Consider the following 19,606-nt stretch of genomic DNA (forward strand, 5'->3'; position numbering starts at 1 on the left):
ATCGTCGTGCATTCATCCGCGCCCACAATTCTTCAATTAAATCCTTTTGGAGTCGAATATGAGCATCCACTTGGCGCATGTCGGCATGTGCCTGGAGGCGCCCGACTTCATCGTGAGGTACCCCGCTTCGTACGTTGGGGGCGGCCGCGCCGTGGCTTGGACCGACTTCATTATCGTCGTTGGCCCAACTAGTCAGTTGTACACCTTCATCTTCGACAATCATGTTGTGCATGATAATACAGGCGTACATTATATCAGCAATGCAGTCGACATGCTACAAATGCGTTGGACCCCTAATAGCCGCTCATCGAGACTGGAGCACACCAAATGCGCACTCCACGTCCTTGCGCGCCGACTCCTGTCGTGCCGCAAAGTAGGCCTTCCTCTCATCTGATGCACATCGGATCGTCTTCACAAAGACGGGCCACCTAGGGTATATCCCATCCGCCAAGTAGTAGCCCATATCATGTTGGTTGCCGTTGGCGACAAAACTGATGGCTGGACCGACACCCTGGCACTGCTCGTTGAAAAGGGGCGACGAGTTGAGGACGTTGAGGTCGTTGTTCGAACCGGCTACCCCAAAATACCCATGCCAAATCCACAGCCGGTAATCAGCTACGACCTCGAGGATCATCGTGGGATTCTTTCCCTTGTAGCCGGTCGTGTAGAACCCTTTCCAGGAAGCAGGGCAGTTCTTTTACTCCCAATGCATACAATCTATGCTGCCTAACATACCCGGGAACCCATGCTTCTCCCCGTGCATCTGCATCAGCTCCTGACAGTCTTCGGGGGTTGGGCTTCGAAGGTACTGCTCACCGAATATTTCAACCACGCCCTGACAAAAATACTTCATACAATCAAGGGCAGTCGTCTCGCCGATGTGGAGGTACTCGTCCCACATGTCTGCCGCGCCTCCGTTGGCCAGCTGCCTGATTGCCGCAGTGCACTTTTGAATAGGTGTGTGGCCGGGTCTGCCAGCCGCATCGTGCCTGAAGCGGAAACACAGATATCGACGCTCCAAAGCGTCGACAATACGCATAAACAGGGCCCTTCTCATCCTAAAACGCCGCCTGAAAAGGTTGGCATTAAACCGCGGCTCCGGTGCGAAGTAGTCTTCGTATAGCCGCTGATGTGCAGCTACGTGATCCCCGTCAATCACTGCTCGACGGTGGACAACGGGTCGAGGTTGAGGTACCGCCGGCTGCCATGCCCGTTGTAGCAGCCGGTCTATCTCTCGGGACGTATAGGCATCCAAATGTTCGTTCAAACGCCGTTCGTACTCCTCAGCATCCCCACCACTATCACTACTACTACCACCCGCATTACTCATTTCGCGTTGTTGTTGATCTTGTACAGAAATTAAGATAGAGAGAGTACTCGTTAAAACAAGTGGTGCGAATGAAAATGTCGTGCAAATCGCGTATATATAGTGTTTCGAAATTTAAAAAAAAAATTCGCTCGCCGGTTCCTCGCCGATCGGGAGGCTGCAATAGCGGCGAGCCAATCGGCAAGCGCCCGGGAATCGCGTACCCTCGCCGAAATTCTCACCGATTTGGCGCTCGCCGGCTGCAATAGTTCGGCGAGCGCCAAAAATCGGCGAGCCGCTCGCTCGCCGACCATTGGAGATGCTCTTATGCAGACACTTTGCTCTTTATTTTGGAATATGTAAATATTTGGGGTTGGTTTGTTCAAACGGAATGGGAGTGGGTGCACGTTTTTTTAAATGGGGGTACAAATGTCTTCTTGTTTTGTTGGGGGCGTGAGCGGCCGGAATTAATCGAAAAACCTAAAATTTTAATTAGGAAAAATTGGTAATATTGATCGAGAAAATAATTGGAGACATAGGATGCATGCATCTTAATTTATTGCTTGATTCTTTGTGTTGATTTATGTGTTATTTTAAATCCTAATGGTGATATCTCGCAAGTGAATCGTGACCGCAAGAGAAAGAAAATAATTTTGGATTAAGCACTTGAGGTGGACTTTCTTTTAAATAAGGACAATGTCCTAACTATTTATCGATGGAGATGAAATATGAAAATGTTTATTATGCAGTATTTTGGTTTTAACGTGCCTATCTGAAATGACCTTGCCATTTATTATATAAATCGAATTCGGATCCTTGTAGGGCCGCAAACCTTACTTGGATTAGTGTATACCTATGGTAGACCGTGTGCTAGCGTACGGGTTGTCCGGTCTAGTGACTTGGTTTGTGGCCACATTCCAAGTCATGTATGAGCAGATATGGTTGACGTCTATGGGAAATTGGTCGGCCGACCGTGATTTTGAACGATGGAATATTTTTGGTGCCTCGGGCCTTTCTAAAGATAAAACCCTGAGCGTTACTTCAAAATGGCATGATAAATATACTCCATCCGTCCCTGAAAAATTTGTCACTTATTTCCTTTTTAGTCCATCCCTAAAAATTTGTCACCTTTCACTTTTACCATTTTTGGTAGTGGACCCTACATTCCACTAGCTCATTCTATCTCACATTTTATTTTAAAGCTAATTTATAAAAGTAGGACCCACATGTCACTAACTTTTTCAACCCACTTTCTATTACATTTCTTAAAACCCGTGTCGGGTCAAATGGTGCCAAATTTTAAGGGACAGATGGAAAACTGTGTTTTCAGCATAAGTCCACTGAGTATTTTATAGTACTCAGCCTTGCATGTGTTTTCTCTATGTGCAGGTTGAGCGGCGACGAGCTGGGTGGTGTTGAGCTTAAATTGAAGTCTTGTCGGTTATTATTTGAATTTCGAGTGTCGTTATGTCTTCATACATGATGTCACTCTCTCTTGAGCGCTTACGCTGAGATAAATACTAATTTTCACAATTATGTTTTGAACCTCATTTACTCTTGGATTATCAACTATGATATCTTTTGACCTAGGATTGAATTGTTAATACATTACTCTGTTTTTTCCTCCGTTATTGGATTATTAAATATTTGGTCAAACTCTTTATTGAAACCCTAGAAAATTATCCTTTCTTAAAGTCCCATTAGTCGCGACTACCCGCATTTATTAACCCCAGAAGGGCGGTCGTGACAGTTTTGCAGTTGCGACTAATGAGACTTTATGAAAAGAGAAAGATTCCAGGGTTTCAATAAAGAGTTTGACCAAAAATATTTAATATTCAAATAACGGAGGTAAAAGCAGAGTAATATCTTAAATCCAACGACAAATCATTACTATTTCATAATTTATAATCCAAGAGTAGAAGCGGTTCAAAATATAATTTTGAAAAACAGTATTATCTCAGCGGAAGCGTTCACGAGAAAGAGTGACATCATGTATGAAGACACAACGACACTCGGAAATCAAACAACAAGACTTAAATTTAAGCTCAACACCACCCAGCTCGTCGCCGCTCAACCTGCACATATGGAAAACACATGCAGAGCTGAGTACTATAAAATACTCAGTGGACTTATGCCGAAGACACAATTCTCAAAAATATTATATTTATCATGCAATTGTCAAGTGACCATAGGGTTTTAGCTTTAGAAAGGTCCGAGGTACCAAAATATTCTATTGTTCAAAATCACGGCTGCACAACCAATTTCCCATAGACGTCTACCATATCTGCTCATACATGACTTGGAATGTGGCCACAAACCAAGTCACTAGACCGGCCAACCCATACGCTGGCACACGGTCAACCACAGGTGTACACTAATCCAAGTAGGGTTTGCGGCCCTACATGGATCTGAATTTGATTTAACCATAGATGGCAAAGCCATTTCAGATCGGCACGTTAAAACCAAAATATGGCATGATAAACATATTCGCCATAGTTAGGACACTGTCCTTATTTAAAAGAAAGCCCACATCAAGTGCTTAATCCGAAATTATTTCCTTTACCTTGATATCACGTCCGCTTGCAAGGAATCGCCTTTAGCATTTAAATAACACATAAATCAACACAACGAATCAAGCCAATAAATAAGATGCATGCATCTTATGACTTCGATAATTTTTATCAATAAGATTATAATTTTTCCCCAATTAGAAACTTGGGTATTTCAATTAATTCCGACCTCTCACGAACCAACAATTTTACGAAAAGATAAATCGAACCATGAGGATTTGATTCGCTCCATTCTATTCGCTAACAATTATTTCAACTCAGCCCAACTTACGCACACCGGTTGAGCATGAAGAAGGGGAGAGAGCTGATTCTTTTGGAAGAGTCTTTGGGCTCAAGGAATCCTCCTTCATTTGGGCTCATAGTGTAGAACTTAATTTAATTAATTCGGGCTCAAGACCCCCTTGATATTTTAATTTAATTGTGTACCCAACACAAAATTGAGTCCAATAAATATTATTTACGGAAAGGAATTATTTAAATTCACATTGTGATTTCACCATCGCGCTTTCAACTCGTAAAACGAGTTCTCGTGTCTTTCCAAGAATTCTAAATATTCGAATAATAATTAAATCACAAATCATCAATTACTCAAAAAGCCACTTCACGTAATCAACAAAGTTGACTCAGTCAAAACTCCAACTCAAAACTAGGTCACAAAAAAATATCAAATAACCAAATTTACTCGCCAATTAATCCACGAATTCCACAACATTAAAAACATTAAATGCAAAAATTTAGGATTAAAAAATTAGGGTTCAAAAAGTGGGGCGTTACATTCATCTTCTCCAATATCTCCTTTGGATAGATATCTATTATTCATCAAATTGAAGCAATTATTAAATTAATGTTAGCTAGTTGCAATATACAGTATTCATGTTACAAAATTTTATATCATGACAACATCAGTGTAGGAAAAACTCTTTACTTTCCTCCCCTAGTTGTAATACAACATCCACAAATTTATGGTGTAGCTCATCAGTCCAATGGATACACATCTTTCTCTTCACTTTTCCTTGGCTCATCGTATTATTATCGAACTTGTATTCCTTTTCAACATATTTTTTGTTATAGTAATAGTTCATTTTACTCTTCCCTATATCAATGGCGAACAGGTTGCTAGGGTTTTCAATTTCCCCAAACCCGACGCCACATTGAGGCGTGGCATAGCTGGCTCCCATCGACTTTTCGCGCTCTCTCAGCGCGCGCCTGGTCTCCCTCGCCATAGGTATCTTAGCATATCGGGTGTCGTTGGCCTCTTGATGTAGAGAAACGCCCTGTTCTCAATAGCCTACGCGCCATGCTCATGATGTCGTCATCGTTAGACATCACTAAATGTGTACAAGATGAAATATTAAATTACATACATGCATATACTTGGTGAAAATAAATATTGAAATAATTAAAAGGGTATAAAAATTAGAGAAAATTAAAATTAATTCTTACAAATTGTTGGTATTCCCATTCTTACTGCTAGTTCAAGAATCTTGAATGCATCAAGTGTGGTGATATTTGCTATGATCAAATCGATTTTCGTCTTTCCATTTGATAATATTGAGATAGCAGTGCCAGTAAGTTGGACAGGGGTAACTAAAATACCAAAAAAAGGATAAATTAAATAAAAAGAAAAAAGATAAATTTATCTTATTGAAAATATTTAGTTATTAGTATAAAAGAAAATGTAATGTATAGGGGTCAAATACATAATTATAGATAGAGTTAAGCTTATGAAATACTACATATATAGATTTTTGTAGGTGAAATATATACAAGATTATTCATGGAAACTACAAAGTAAAATAATCATTATAGATGTCAAAATTATGACATGTTATTGGATCTTTCTTTCATTTATTATTGTAAATACTTATGTTATAATGTTTGGGGCTGCGGCAAAACACCCCTTTAATTCAGAATGCAAAACCACATAAAATAGGTCAATATAAGAAGACATCTAACGTCATATTATTTCAATTTTAGTTTTGTTGAAATATTTGATTTTATTCAATTTGATTTCTCTTATGACATAAAATCCTTTTTATAGGATGTGGACTATACAAAATAAGGTAAAGATTTACCCTAATTCTAATTGCCTGTTACACGGTAATTACCAATCACAATATCAATTCCATATCTCCTTGATTTACTTCCTTGTGATTTAATCTCCTTTTGATTTCTTTCCAACACTCCCCTAAGTTAAGTAAGGGGATCGTCCATACTTAACTTGCCCAATACTTCATGAAAATTTCTTGAGTCCACAGCCTTGGTGAGGATATCTGCTAGTTGGTCTTCGGATCTGACAAATGGTAGTTCCACGACCTTTGCCTCTATGTTATCCTTGATGAAGTGTCCATCTACTTCAACATGTTTTGTCCGATCATGCTACACTGAGTTCTCCGATATGCTAATGGCTGCCTTATTATCGCAGAACAGTTTGCAGGGACTGGGGGGCATCAACTCCAACTCGGTCATTAGTCTTTTTAGCCATAGGATCTCGGTTAATCCGCTTTTGATCCCTCGGAATTCCGCCTCTGCACTTGACAAAGCTACCACCTTTTGTTTTTTACTTCGCCAGTTGATTTTCGATCATTCGGGTTTCCCGCCTAATTAGCATATGTGTATCCGTATATGTCCATATGTCCATGATTCTTGAACATCACTCCATGTCCTGGTGTTCCCTTCAGGTATCGGACAATCCGCATAGCTGCTTCCCAATGAGCCGCTTGAGGTCTGTGCATAAATTGACTTACCACTCCAATGGCATATGCTATGTCAGGCCTAGTATGGGACAAGTAGACAAGCTTCCCAACTAAGCGTTGGTATCTTGTACGATGAGTGGGTTTCGCTCCTTCTACTATCTGCAAACCATGGTTCTGGACCATAGGAGTATTTGCTGGCTTGCAGTCCAGCATTCCAGTTTCTGCCAACAAGTCGAGAACATACTTCCTTTGATTAATGAAGATTCCTTGTTGAGACCTTAGTACTTCTATCCCCATAAAATACTTTAGTAGTCCAAGGTCCTTCATCTCAAATTCTGAAAAAAGATTCTGTCTCAGCTGCTCGATTTCTTCCTCGTCATCTCCAGTGAGAATCATGTCATCAACATAGATAATAAGACAAGTGATCTTTCCTTCCCATTTCTCCAGAAATAGAGTGTGATCAGAATTACTCTGTTTGTACCCATACTTCTTTATCACCTCGGTAAATCTCCCAAACCAAGCTCGAGGCGACTGCTTCAACCCATACAATGTTTTCTTGAGCTTGCATATTTTTCCACCTTCAAAGTCTTCCGAGAATCCTGGTGGAGCCTCCATATAGATTGGTTTTGGGAGTTCACCATGCAGGAAGGCATTAGTGACATCGAACTGGGGTAGGGGCCACTCCTTGTTGGCTGCAATAGAGAAGAGGACCCTGATTGTGTTTATTTTGGCAACTGGAGAGAATGTCTGGGCATAGTCAACCCATATGTCTGATTGTACCATATTGCTACCAGCCGGGCCTTATATCGCTCAACCGACCCATCTGGTCTCCTTTTGATGGTGAAGACCCACCTGCATCCCACGACTTGCACACCTTCTGGTTTGACACATACTTCCCATGTCTTGTTCTTCATTAGTGCTTTCATTTCTACTATCATTGCCTTTTTCCAATGGGCTATTTTCATAGCTTCTTCAGCAGTTTGAGGAATCTCTTCTTCTTCTTCTTCTTCTTCTTCATATAAGGCGGTCGTGAAGGCTCTGGCCATTTCTGTGAGATTGGCTTTAGCAAGGTTCGCCACTGAGTATCTGCTTTTTGCCCGTTCCTCTCCGGACTGTACCTCTTTGGGGGAATCCCTCGAGTGCTGCGCTGAGGGAGAATGTATCGACCAGTATCCCAATCAATAGCGGTGATCTCATCTGTCTCAGAGTCAGAAGTAATAGCTGTACTTTCAGAGTCAGGTTCGGGGTTTACCTCAGATATCACTGGAAGAGAATTAGACTGAGGCGTGGTTGGCTGAGGAGGGTCTATAGTAGATGTGACCTGCTCGGCGATGGCGCTAGCTTGTTCTGTTAGTTCCGCCTCTGAGTTGCTCGATTGAGGCACCAACCAACTTGGGGGTCCACTCATATCCCTTAGGCTATTTGTACTCTCCCCCTGACCTCTAAGTTGGGTGTGATAGAAATATTCACATTCAAAAAAATTACAATTCATAGTAGTGATTACTTTCTTAGAGGACGGATCATAACATCTATACCCCTTCTGATTAATCCCATATCCCAAAAAAACACATTTCACAGCGCATGCAGAAAACTTTGCTCCCTCGTGTTTCGGTATATGCACATAGACAGATCATCCAAAAATTTTAAGCGGAAGAGTGAAAGGTTCTGGGATTTTTGTCAATTTTGAAAGAACTTGAAGGGTGTTTTCATGTCAAGTATTTTTGTAGGAAGACGATTAACAAGATATACCGAGGTAGCAACCGCTTCGGGCCAAAGAAATTTTGGAACATTTGAGTCAAAAAATAAGGCTCGAGTTATTTCAAGAAGAATTCTATTTTTTCTCTCAACTACCCCATTCTGTTCCGGTGTATAAGGGCAGGTGATTTGGTGAATTAACCCATTTTTCTTAAAAAAAGTCTTCCATGTCTCTATTGAAAAATTCCCTACCATTGTTTGACCTAAGAACCGAGATAGTTTTGTGAAATTGTGTCTAAATTATTTTTAAAAAGATGGCAAATTTCTCAAAAACTTCAGATTTATTTCGCAAAAAATACACCCAGGTCATTCTAGTGCAGTCATCAACAAAGAGAAGAAAATATTTAAAACCATGATCACCAGTAATAGGCGCAGGGCCCCACACATCAGCATGAACAATGGAAAAAATATCTTTAACTCACGTATTACTGGATTTGAAAGATTTTCTATGATTCTTAGCCAAAACACATGACTCACAAGAAATGTCTTTAAGATGGGAAAATTTTGGAAAAAGCAATTTAAAATAACCCACTGAAGGATGATCCATTCTCCGATGCCACAACCAAGCTTCTCTATCAGCAGATCCGTGAGCAAGCATCACTGCGCCACCTTGGTGAGCTATCTCATCCACATAATAGAGGCCTTGACGCTCAGTGTCACGCCCAATTATCCTCCTCATCCTGATATCCTATAAAACACAGAAGTTCGGATGCATCAATAAAGTACAATTCAGCTCCTTAGTCACGTGACTGATAGACATTAGTTTGTGAGACAGTTTAGGCACATAGAGACAATTATTGAGTTTCAGACTCGGAGATATTTCAATAGTTCCACTCCCATTTACAGACATCAATTCCCCATCAGTAGTTTGAATTTGGCTTTTAGTTGTCTCATTAAAAGTGGAGAAGTAACCTTTATCATAAGTCATAGTATCTGTAGCCCCACAATCAAATATCCACTCACTTTCAATACTACCCTGTAATTTTTTCGCCATGCACACAATATGGGTACTTTCAAGGGGTGCAAAGTAATTTGGGTTAATAAAAGATTTTTCTGAAGTGATGGGGTCATTTTTCGCATTTTTAACTCTTATGGGGGTCAATCACACACTACTCTCAGCATGGGGTAAAATTTGGGGTTTACTAATCTTGGAGGACTTATTTGCAAATAATAAAGTAGGGTTAGGGTTAAACACCCCTAACCCTTTACCTCCGAAAGATCCACCGCTTCTCCTGAACTCGGATACTGCCCCTTCCCCAATTGCGCCGCCCCTATTCTCCTGCCGTCCTTGAGTGTCGGCGGTCTCCTGGTTGCCCGCTCCGGTCGCCGGGAACAAGCCCCCTCCATTTTAGGTCACACCGATCGCTAGTTTCGCCTTGGCCTTTTGATTGTCGTCCCACCACTCCGGGAATCCGACGAGGAGAAAACACGATTCCTTGGTGTGTTTGTGCTTTCCACAATGTGAGCACCATAATTTCGATTTGTCTTGCTTAAATGGCCGACGATTTGGGGTGGTTGGTGTCCCGATTCGATGAGGTGGCTGTCCACCCCGCTGCTGGTTGCGGGCCGTGAATCCGAGCCCGATACTGCCCGATGATGATATGTCGTTGGGTTCGCCGGCTGGTTCAATGGTGGTTGCCGGCATGATTTTGAGCCGGGCGGTCTCCCTCTTAATCCAGCCGTACGCGACCTCGGCTGAGGACCACGGTCGATCTTTGAGAACTTCTCGCTTCATCTGGTTGTATCTTGGGTTGAGGCCGGTTAGAAACTTGAATAGTCACCGTGTTTCAATGTACCACCGGAATTTCCCCACCCCTTTGTCACAGCACGTGACCGGCTATTCTTGGCATCGATCTACATCAATCCACGTTCCATGTAAGTGACGCCAATATGTCTCAAGACTTTGTTCCCCTTGTTTAACATTCTCTGCTTTTTCCTCCAGGTCGAAGAGCAAAAACAGATCGGATGTGCTCTCGAACGTCACGGCTAGGCTCTTCCATAGTGCTTCGGCCGTTTGATGGTGTACGAAATCGATAACGATATCGGTCTCGATGTTGTCTAGAATCCACGAGAAGACAATTAAGTCTGTCTCCTCCCACTCCGTGTAATCAGCCGCCCCTGGTTCGGGTGGTGGCGGATTGCCGTTAATGTGTTGGAGTACCTCATACTTCCGATCTGGATCTTCGTTAGCTGTGCCCACAACGAATAGTTCGTTCCATTGAGGTTTACGGCGACGATAACATTTTTGCTTACTCTCAGTTTATGATAGTCTGAGAGTTTGGGTTTGGTTTCGGTTTCTTCTTCGGCCATGACTTGATTCTGCCTTAGGTCGAGAGATGGTTATTTGGGCTATGATGAATTTTTTCTGAGCCTTTGCTCTGATGCCATGTTGAAATATTTGATTTTATTCAACTTGATTTCTCTTATGACATACAATCCTTTATATAGGATGTGGACTATACAAAATAAGGTAAAGATTTACCCTAATTCTAATTGCCTATTACACTGTAATTACCATCACAATATCAATTCCATATCTCCTTGATTTACTTCCTTGTGATTTGATCTCCTTTTGATTTCTTTCCAACAATTATAGTATATTAAAATTCGAAGATGAATTGAAATGAACTGAAATTTTGTGTTAAATTGCTACTAGGGTTAAGGCTTTTGAAGAGAGATAGAATGCAAGTAGAGAGAATAGAGAGAGTATATGTTAATGAAGTTGAATGGACGATGAAAGGTTGTATATTATGCTAGCTATCAACTCTACGATCCGTCTTAAAAACTTATTTTCAAGATGAAAACATTGAATAGTGAATTAATAAATGTGATGCCATAAAAGCTTATTTTTCAAACTCAATAATTAACTACTAATGTTAGAGACAAGTGTTTGTTTGTCAAACTCAATCATTGACTGAATGTTGACAATTGAAGAAGATGAGTAAACATCAGTCAAAGCAAAACTAGGACAGTCAAACACATTTATGTCTTTTTTAAAAAAAATGTGTAATAAAGAGCAATATTAGTAGTATATGATTATACCGATACAACTTATACATAAATTTATTGAAACATCAAAAGTACCCGTTCTCAATCACACTCTTGGCCATGCTCGGGTCGTCATCGTTCGACATCACTAGATGTGTACAAAATGAAATATTAGAGATAATTAGGTTATGAATTGAAATAAATATTGAAATGAAAAGGTCCAAATATGGAGAAAATTAAATAGCTTACAAATTGTTGGTATTTCCATGCTTACTGCTAGTTGAAGAAGGTTGCCTACTTCAGATGAGGTGATGTTTGCTATGATCAAATTGATTTTCGTATTTCCATTTGTTAACGTGAAGATAGCATCGCCACCGGATTGGAAATGAGTAACTAATGTACCAAAAAAAGATGAATAAAATAAAAAAGAAGATAAATTTAAGTTAATTGAAAATATTTAGGGTTTCAAATACATAATTATAGATTGAGTTAAGCTTATCAAATATACATAAATAGATTTTTGTAGGTGAAAATCAAGATTATTTATAGAAACTATAAATTAAAATAATCATTATATATCTAAAATTTATGACATATTATTGGATCTATTTCATTTTTTTCATATGTATATAGGTGTGTAATCCAAAAACAACTCAATTCAAAATTGTTTAATTGTTACCGATATCTTTTTCTTAGGATTATGGACGATCATCGCCAATGCAATTTTTCTTTATATAGCAACTTATAAATCAATACTTTGCAATATTTAAAATTGCAAAAAGGATGATGTTGATTCTGATAGAACCACAGACACATTGTGGAGAACCAAAAACCAAGTTTAGCGATAAAGGTCTTAGGTTCGAATTCACCATGATGAGACCCCTTAAGTTTATTTCCACTTAACTATAAAAAGAGCATATATATAAATATATCGATAGAACATACATAAATAATTAAAACATTAAAAATATAATTACCTCTATACTGACATACTTCCATCAGGTTTGCGGTGTGTAAAAAATTCAATGGTCCACAAGTACAACATGAAGTTGATTCCTATGAATCTAAAGATATGAACTCATTTCGCATTAGGGTTTTTGCACTTAATTTAATGCAACAAAAATCTGCAAAGAGGCAGATAAAAATGTATAAGTTTATATTGAAATAAAAAGTGAAAAAGACAAGAAACTTATGCAAGAAAATATGTATTAAGACCTCAAGAGAATTGAGTTCTATTTTTTTTGTACAAATAGAAAGTATGGATACAAGGTGGTATTTATAGTGTGTTGTGGATTTCAAATAACTGATTAAAATTGTTTAATTAATTGTGTGTTTTTGAGTTTAGTTATTTTCTACTCGTTTTCACACGGCTGCTTTTAATAAAAGTTTTTTTTTTGAGGTAAATGACAGTACATAATTATACTTACCATTATAAGTATAATAACTTTTATTTATGTAGTTACCCTTCAATACAACAACTTTTGCTTACCTATTTCACGATATTAGTCGCAATTCTTTTTTCAACTTTCCTTGTAACGGGATAATTTGCATTAACTTTCATCAAATTATAGTTTTGCTTAACATATTTGAAATCCAACTATAGATGACAGAACTATTACTTTATTTTGATTTTACAACAAATTAATATTTCGGCGTTAACATAGCTTGCATTATCAGAGTCAACCAAAATCATGTCATGTTTTACGCAATGAATTAATATCATTTTATATTTAATTAAATAATTTATTGTTAAAGCATAGTTTATGTTAAGCCATGTCAACACCAAAATTGTAATTAGTTGTAAAAACAAAACAAATCAATAATTTACTAATTTATAGTCAGATTTCAAAGCTTCAAAGTTGGTGTAAAAAATTTGAATTTAAAAAAGTTTATAAAATATACAGGAAAATATCCTAGAAAAAAGTCTCAAGTGTTTTTTTTTATATATTTAAAGATCCAATAATCAGTTGATAACCTAAAAAATAATTATTATATTATATTTTGATTTAATCAATGTATAAAAGATGTTCTAAATTCATGAAATTGAAAAAGTAACACCTACGCATGTTTAATTTCTTCGTAATGTTGAGATTTTATATATAAGTCTTGTATTTATCTTTTAATCAATCAATTGATCTTTGAATTCTTGACACAATTCTATATGAGTGTCGTTAGATTATTGATAATCTACAAAATAGTGCTAAATAATTAAAATCACATTTTATCTTCCTTCTAAAATGATACTACTATTACAGTACTCCATAATTAAAATTACATTCTATCTTCCTTCTAAAATAATACTCCATCGGTCTCAAGATATTCAACATTTTTATTTTAGGCACAAAGTTAAGTAATTTATGAAGATTAAATTGATATTAATTTAACTAGTTCTAGTCATAATTATTATTTTATTCTAATTATAAAATTCTATAGATTTTTTCAAATAAAATAAGAGAAATAATGAATAGGAGAAATTAAAAAACTTAATTTTTATCAAGTTAAAGATGAGATGTATTACTCCCTTAGTCTCCCATTAATTGGCAAGACTTGACACGAGTTTTAAGAAATGTATTCAAAAGTTAGTTGTAAAAGTTAGTAGAATATGAGTCTTACTTTTATATATTGATTTTATAATAAAATATGAGTGAATGAGTTATTGAAATGTGAGGTTTATTACCATATGTTTATAAAAAGGTAACTAAAAGAATATTGAAGACCATATTGATGTAATATGAAAGGTATCTCACTAATATCGCGACTATAATCTAAGTAAATATTAGGTTGATATGATTATTAAATAAAAAAATCGAAAGTAAAGCCGACCAAAAATTTCATTCTTTCCATACCTCAGTGGCATAATAAGTTAGTGTATCACACCACTAATTCTCTGAAAATGGAAGCATAATTGGACTCAATACAATTATATTAGAAATAGCATAGTCTTAAAATGGAAATTGCTAATTGATGTGTTAGCCTTCCACGTATAATACTGGCATCATAATATATAAATTCAATATTACACATATTAAAAAATAAACATATTTCAGCACTTTTGATGCCAAATTAAAATTATAACTATAACTTAATTTTTATAGTATATTAATAATTAATTTTAAATTTTCAATATCTTTATAGTAGCATGTCAAAATCAAGAAATATCTCAAACAATTACTAAAATAAAAAATAAAAGATGAATTATTCTTTTATATATATACATTATAAAACAAGAAAAAAAATTCATACCTATCAAATCCCAAACTAAGTACTCCTACTATCAACGTGTTGTAATATGATCATTTCTTGTTGTCGTGAAGAGTGATGCAAAATTAATACACTTTTTTTATATAATTTTATTATGGTATTATGGGGCCAATATGAATGTGTATTATATATGGAAGGCCAATTCATCAATCCGCAATTTTCATTTGTTTTAAGATTATGCTATTTTTCATAAAAATGCTCAATGGAGGTATAATTGTATGTGGGTCTATTTATGTTACATTTGTTAAAAGAATTATCGGTGAGATCAGGGACAGAGCCGGATAATAATATGAAGTGGGCAAAAATTATAAATATAGAAAATATTGAAGAATTTAAGAAGGGGCATTCACTTAACAAAAAATTGTAAATTAGCAAAAAAGTATAGAAATGTATATTGATAGTGATAATGTGACGCCCCGAAAATTTTAATCCTTTTAATTTGATTAAGCCGAATTGATTAGATTGTTTAATCCTCGTCTAGAGGTATACGATGTTGTTATGGTTTCCGGCCTTGGAATAAATAAAGCTCATTGGAAGAAATTATGTGCAGAAGAAAAGTTTCCAAGGACGAAGGTAAAGGAAATGCTATATTAGAGAAAAGAAGGATACTTGTGTAACAAAATACAAGTCAACAATACAAGTTATACAAGTTATGTGAGGGAAAGAGACATCACATATCTACACTACATCCTACATCCTAACCACTCTAGTCGGAAGGACTAGAAGCTAGCTCTTTCGGTAGGGGAAACCAAGTAGCTACCAAGGAATCTTTTCCCTCCTTCTCCACCCCCTTCTCTTCTCGATTTCCAGCGCCAAAGATCCAAGAATGGCAACCCTAAAACCTGCAAAGTTAGCATGAAAAAGGGGTCAGAAATTTAAAACACAAAAAAAGGGGGAGGGGGAGGCAAGCTCGATTAAGAGGATAGAAGTACTAGGCAAATAGCACAGCCAAGAGGCTGCTGAAATTGGCTGTGAAATCAGCCATATTGACCATTCCAATTACACCAAAGAAGGAGTCAAACAAGGGATCATAGTGGAAGGAGCCACTGTACACGCCCAAAATTAGAGCTAGGAATCAGCCCTTTTGTTATTCTCAAGAGTTTCACCAAAGTAGGCAGGGAAGCCTAAACAACAAGCTCAAAAGAAGGAGAAACATGTAGCTCAAAGTAGCAAGTTACACTCCCCAAAACCTGCCACCAAGGATGAGGAAATTGCCTATAAATACCACCGTCACTCCCTCCCCACTCCACACTCTTCTGCTGCCAAATTCGCACAAGAGTGCGACGGAGCGAGGGACGACGGAGTGACGAGCGACGGTGCGGATAAAAGTTAGTAAGTACGAGTTAGTCTAGAGCGGCAGTTGAGGAGGGAGAAGAGAAGAACCGAGAGGGATCACCAAAGCAAGGTAACCCCGTAACAACACTCCTTGCATCATATATAGACAAGTAGATAACAAAGAACATTTATAGTTCCCATAGGGGACTCTCCACCAACCAGAAACAGTAGCAAACCAACAGCGACTCCCCCACACGGATTTAAGACTACAGCATAAGGGCTTGTGCAATAAGCCAAAATGCTCCCAGATGAACAAAAGAGTCAGAATATAACACCATATAACAAAGAAGAAATCAAGCCCAATGGAATAATACCCAATATAGCCTATGATACTTTGCGTGCTCGATTAAAAAGGCCATCGGGAGATGAGGGGGGTAGGGACTAGCTTTGATTACGGGGGAGAGAGAGAGAACGTTGCGGACAGCAGACAACCAGCAAGGCTGGCGAGTTGATGGAGCTGGCGCCGAGCGAACGCAGCAGGCGGCCGGCTAGCCCTGCTCGTCGAGGACGCTGAGGACTCCTCCGAACTCGACAAGGGAGAGAAAACGATGGAGGAGGGAGACCCGCTGGGATTGTACCATCAGAAACGTCCTAGTATGATGGCGTTCTGATGTAGTGTTTTCTTTTGGGAGATTTCAGCAGATTACTTTTGATTAGCACGTAAGACCCGAGCTGTTAGAGGGGGCAGTGGCTAAGTACTTTGGTGATGTTCCGCAGCACGAGACTTCATGATGCGTACTTGGATGTGCGTTCTTTTGTAAAGACCTTTCGAGGCGAACTCTTATGACGTACTGGATTTGCGATTATATATGAAATCTCGTTATCTTGAAAAGCGGTGTCATTTATATCTTGAAGATCCACATTTTCTGTTTAGCTATCGTGGTGCTGTATACTTATTAAGAAGTTACATAAACCAACAGGAAGCCACCACGAAGGGTTGGCAGGCCACGAGGCCGAGGTCGTGGAAGGGGCCGAGGTCAAGCCCGAAACGACCTTCCAATCTTTGAAGGGGAAGTGCAAGAGGGGTGGAATGAGATAACACCACCTCCATCGCCAGTTCCACTACCGCCACCACCCCAACCACAGGACCGTCGGGTCGAGGAAATGTTTCTGAGACAGAACCCACCTACGTTTAACGGGTTAGGAGACCCAATGGTGGCCGAAACATGGATCCGTGCATTAGAACGCATATTTGACTTCTACACTGCACGGACCAGGAGCTGTTGTCCTGCGTGACTTTCCAATTAACTGGACCCGCAGATTTCTGGTGGGAAGCAAGGAAAAAGACTATGGGTCCAATGCATGTAGAGGAAATGACTTGGGAAGAATTAAAACTGAGATCTATGAGAAGTATATTCCCAAGAGCTACAGGAAGAAAAAGGGAGGTTGAATTCTATCATCTGAAGCAAGGACGAATGTCGGTGACAGACTATGACCGAATGTTCTGTGAAATGGCACGGTACGCCCCAGATCAGGTAGATACCGATGCCAAGATGGCTGAGAAATTCTGTACTGGCTTGAGACATGAGATACGCATGACGCTGGCTAGCCACGGAGGACTGTCCTACACTGAGGCTCTGGGACGAGCACTGGACATCGAGGCAGCCATGCCAGGGGAAAAGACTGCCCCAGCCGTGAACCCTACTCAGTCCCAACCATCTAGGGACAAGAGAAAGTGGGAAGGACCACAGGCTCAACCTGATTTAAAAAGAGGGGGGATATGGACCAAGCAGGCCACAATATGGCGGGTACCAGACTACCCCTGGACCTTACAAGGGGAACCCGTCAAAAACCAGTCTGTGTCCTAGATGCAACAGGCTGCATGGCGGCATCTGCAAGGCAGGGGCTGATACCTGCTTCAATTGCGGAGGAGCTGGACACTTTGCTAAGAACTGTCCAAGCAAGAACTCAGGGACGGGAGCAAGGTCTAACCCGTCAACTCAGCGCCCGCAACTGCGCGCAATGAATGTCCAGGATGGATCAAATTCACAGCAGATACCAAGGAATCAGCAGCAGAGGCCGAAACTCCCAACACAGGCTCGAGCTTATGCAATGAGGCAGAAGCAGCCCGAGCTGAACCAGGGAAATTTGGCAGGCATGGGTAAGCTTTTCAACACACCCGTTATGCTTCTGTTTGATACTAGTGCTTCACATTCTTTTATATCTGCTCATTGTGTAACTACTCTGAAACTCGATACAAAAGAATCTGAACATAGAATGGAAGTAGTTTCCCCAGTAGGAGGGCGGATAGAAATATCTCGCACTTGCTCGAACTTAGAAATCACTCTGGGCGAACTTAAGGTTGTAGCAGACAACCTCAGTGTTATGATTATGTGGGATGTAGACATAATCCTAGGAATGGACTGGCTGGCTAAAAACCATGCCACCATCTTATGCAAGGAAAGACAAATTTCCTTTAGAAACCCCGAAGGAGAAACCACTCGTTTACACGGAATCTCCATGGGAACCCAAAAGTCTGTAGTATCAATGCTGCAAGCCAGCAAGTTGATAAAGAAAGGATGCCCGGCATACCTTGTTTACTTGAACAAAGAAGAGAAAGAGGAGAGGAAATTGGAAGATGTTGAGATCGCTCGTGAATTCCCGGACGTATTCCCTGACACTCTACCTGGCCTACCGCCAGACAGACAAGTGGAATTCACGATAGATCTAGAACCAGGATCCGCCCCGGTGTCGAAAGCACCATATCGAATGGCTCCAAAGGAACTGGATGAACTTAAGGTGCAGTTGCAAGAACTCCTGGACCTGGGATTCATCAGACCCAACGTCTCACCATGGGGAGCACCTGTACTGTTCGTCAAAAAGAAAGACGGAACCATGAGGATGTGTGTAGATTACCGAGAGCTTAATAAGTTGACTCTCAAGAACAAGTACCCGTTACCCAGGATCGATGATCTGTTTGATCAGCTCAAGGGAGCCAGCGTGTTCTCCAAAATGGACCTGAAGTCAGGATATCACCAACTGAAAATTAAGCCAGATGATGTGCCCAAGACGGCCTTCCGAACTAGATACGGTCACTATGAATTTACTGTGGTGCCATTTGGACTAACGAATGCACCAGCAGTATTCATGGATTTGATGAACCGCGTCTTCCATCCATATCTCGACAAGTTTGTCCTAGTCTTTATTGACGATGTGTTGATATACTCTAAAAACAAAAAGGAACACGAGGAACACCTGCGGCTTGCCCCTAGAAACACTACGGGCAGAAAAAGCTGTACGCCAAATTCAGTAAGTGCGAATTTTGGCTCAAGGAGGTGAATTTTCTCGGACATATTGTGACAGCAGAAGGAATCCGAGTGGATCCTGCTAAAGTGGAAGCAGTACGGAATTGGAAGGCGCCGACAACGCCTAATGAGATCCGAAGGTTCCTCGGACTAGCTGGCTACTACAGAAGGTTTATTGAAGGATTTTCAAAAATCGCCAGGCCAATGACTCAGCAACTCAAGAAGGGAACCAAAGTCTCATGGTCTCCCGAGTGCGAGGAAAGCTTCCAGCTACTAAAGGAGAAATTGACCAGTGCACCCGTACTAGCAGTCCCCGAATCAGGGACGGATTACGTTGTCTATACGGATGCTTCCAAAAGTGGACTTGGATGTGTGTTGATGCAGAATGAAAAGGTGATTGCTTATGCATCACGACAGCTCAGACCACACGAGCTCAACTACCCAACACAC

Source organism: Salvia splendens, chromosome 20 (assembly GCF_004379255.2).
Source record: "Salvia splendens isolate huo1 chromosome 20, SspV2, whole genome shotgun sequence".
In the NCBI taxonomy this organism is placed as follows: domain Eukaryota; kingdom Viridiplantae; phylum Streptophyta; class Magnoliopsida; order Lamiales; family Lamiaceae; genus Salvia; species Salvia splendens.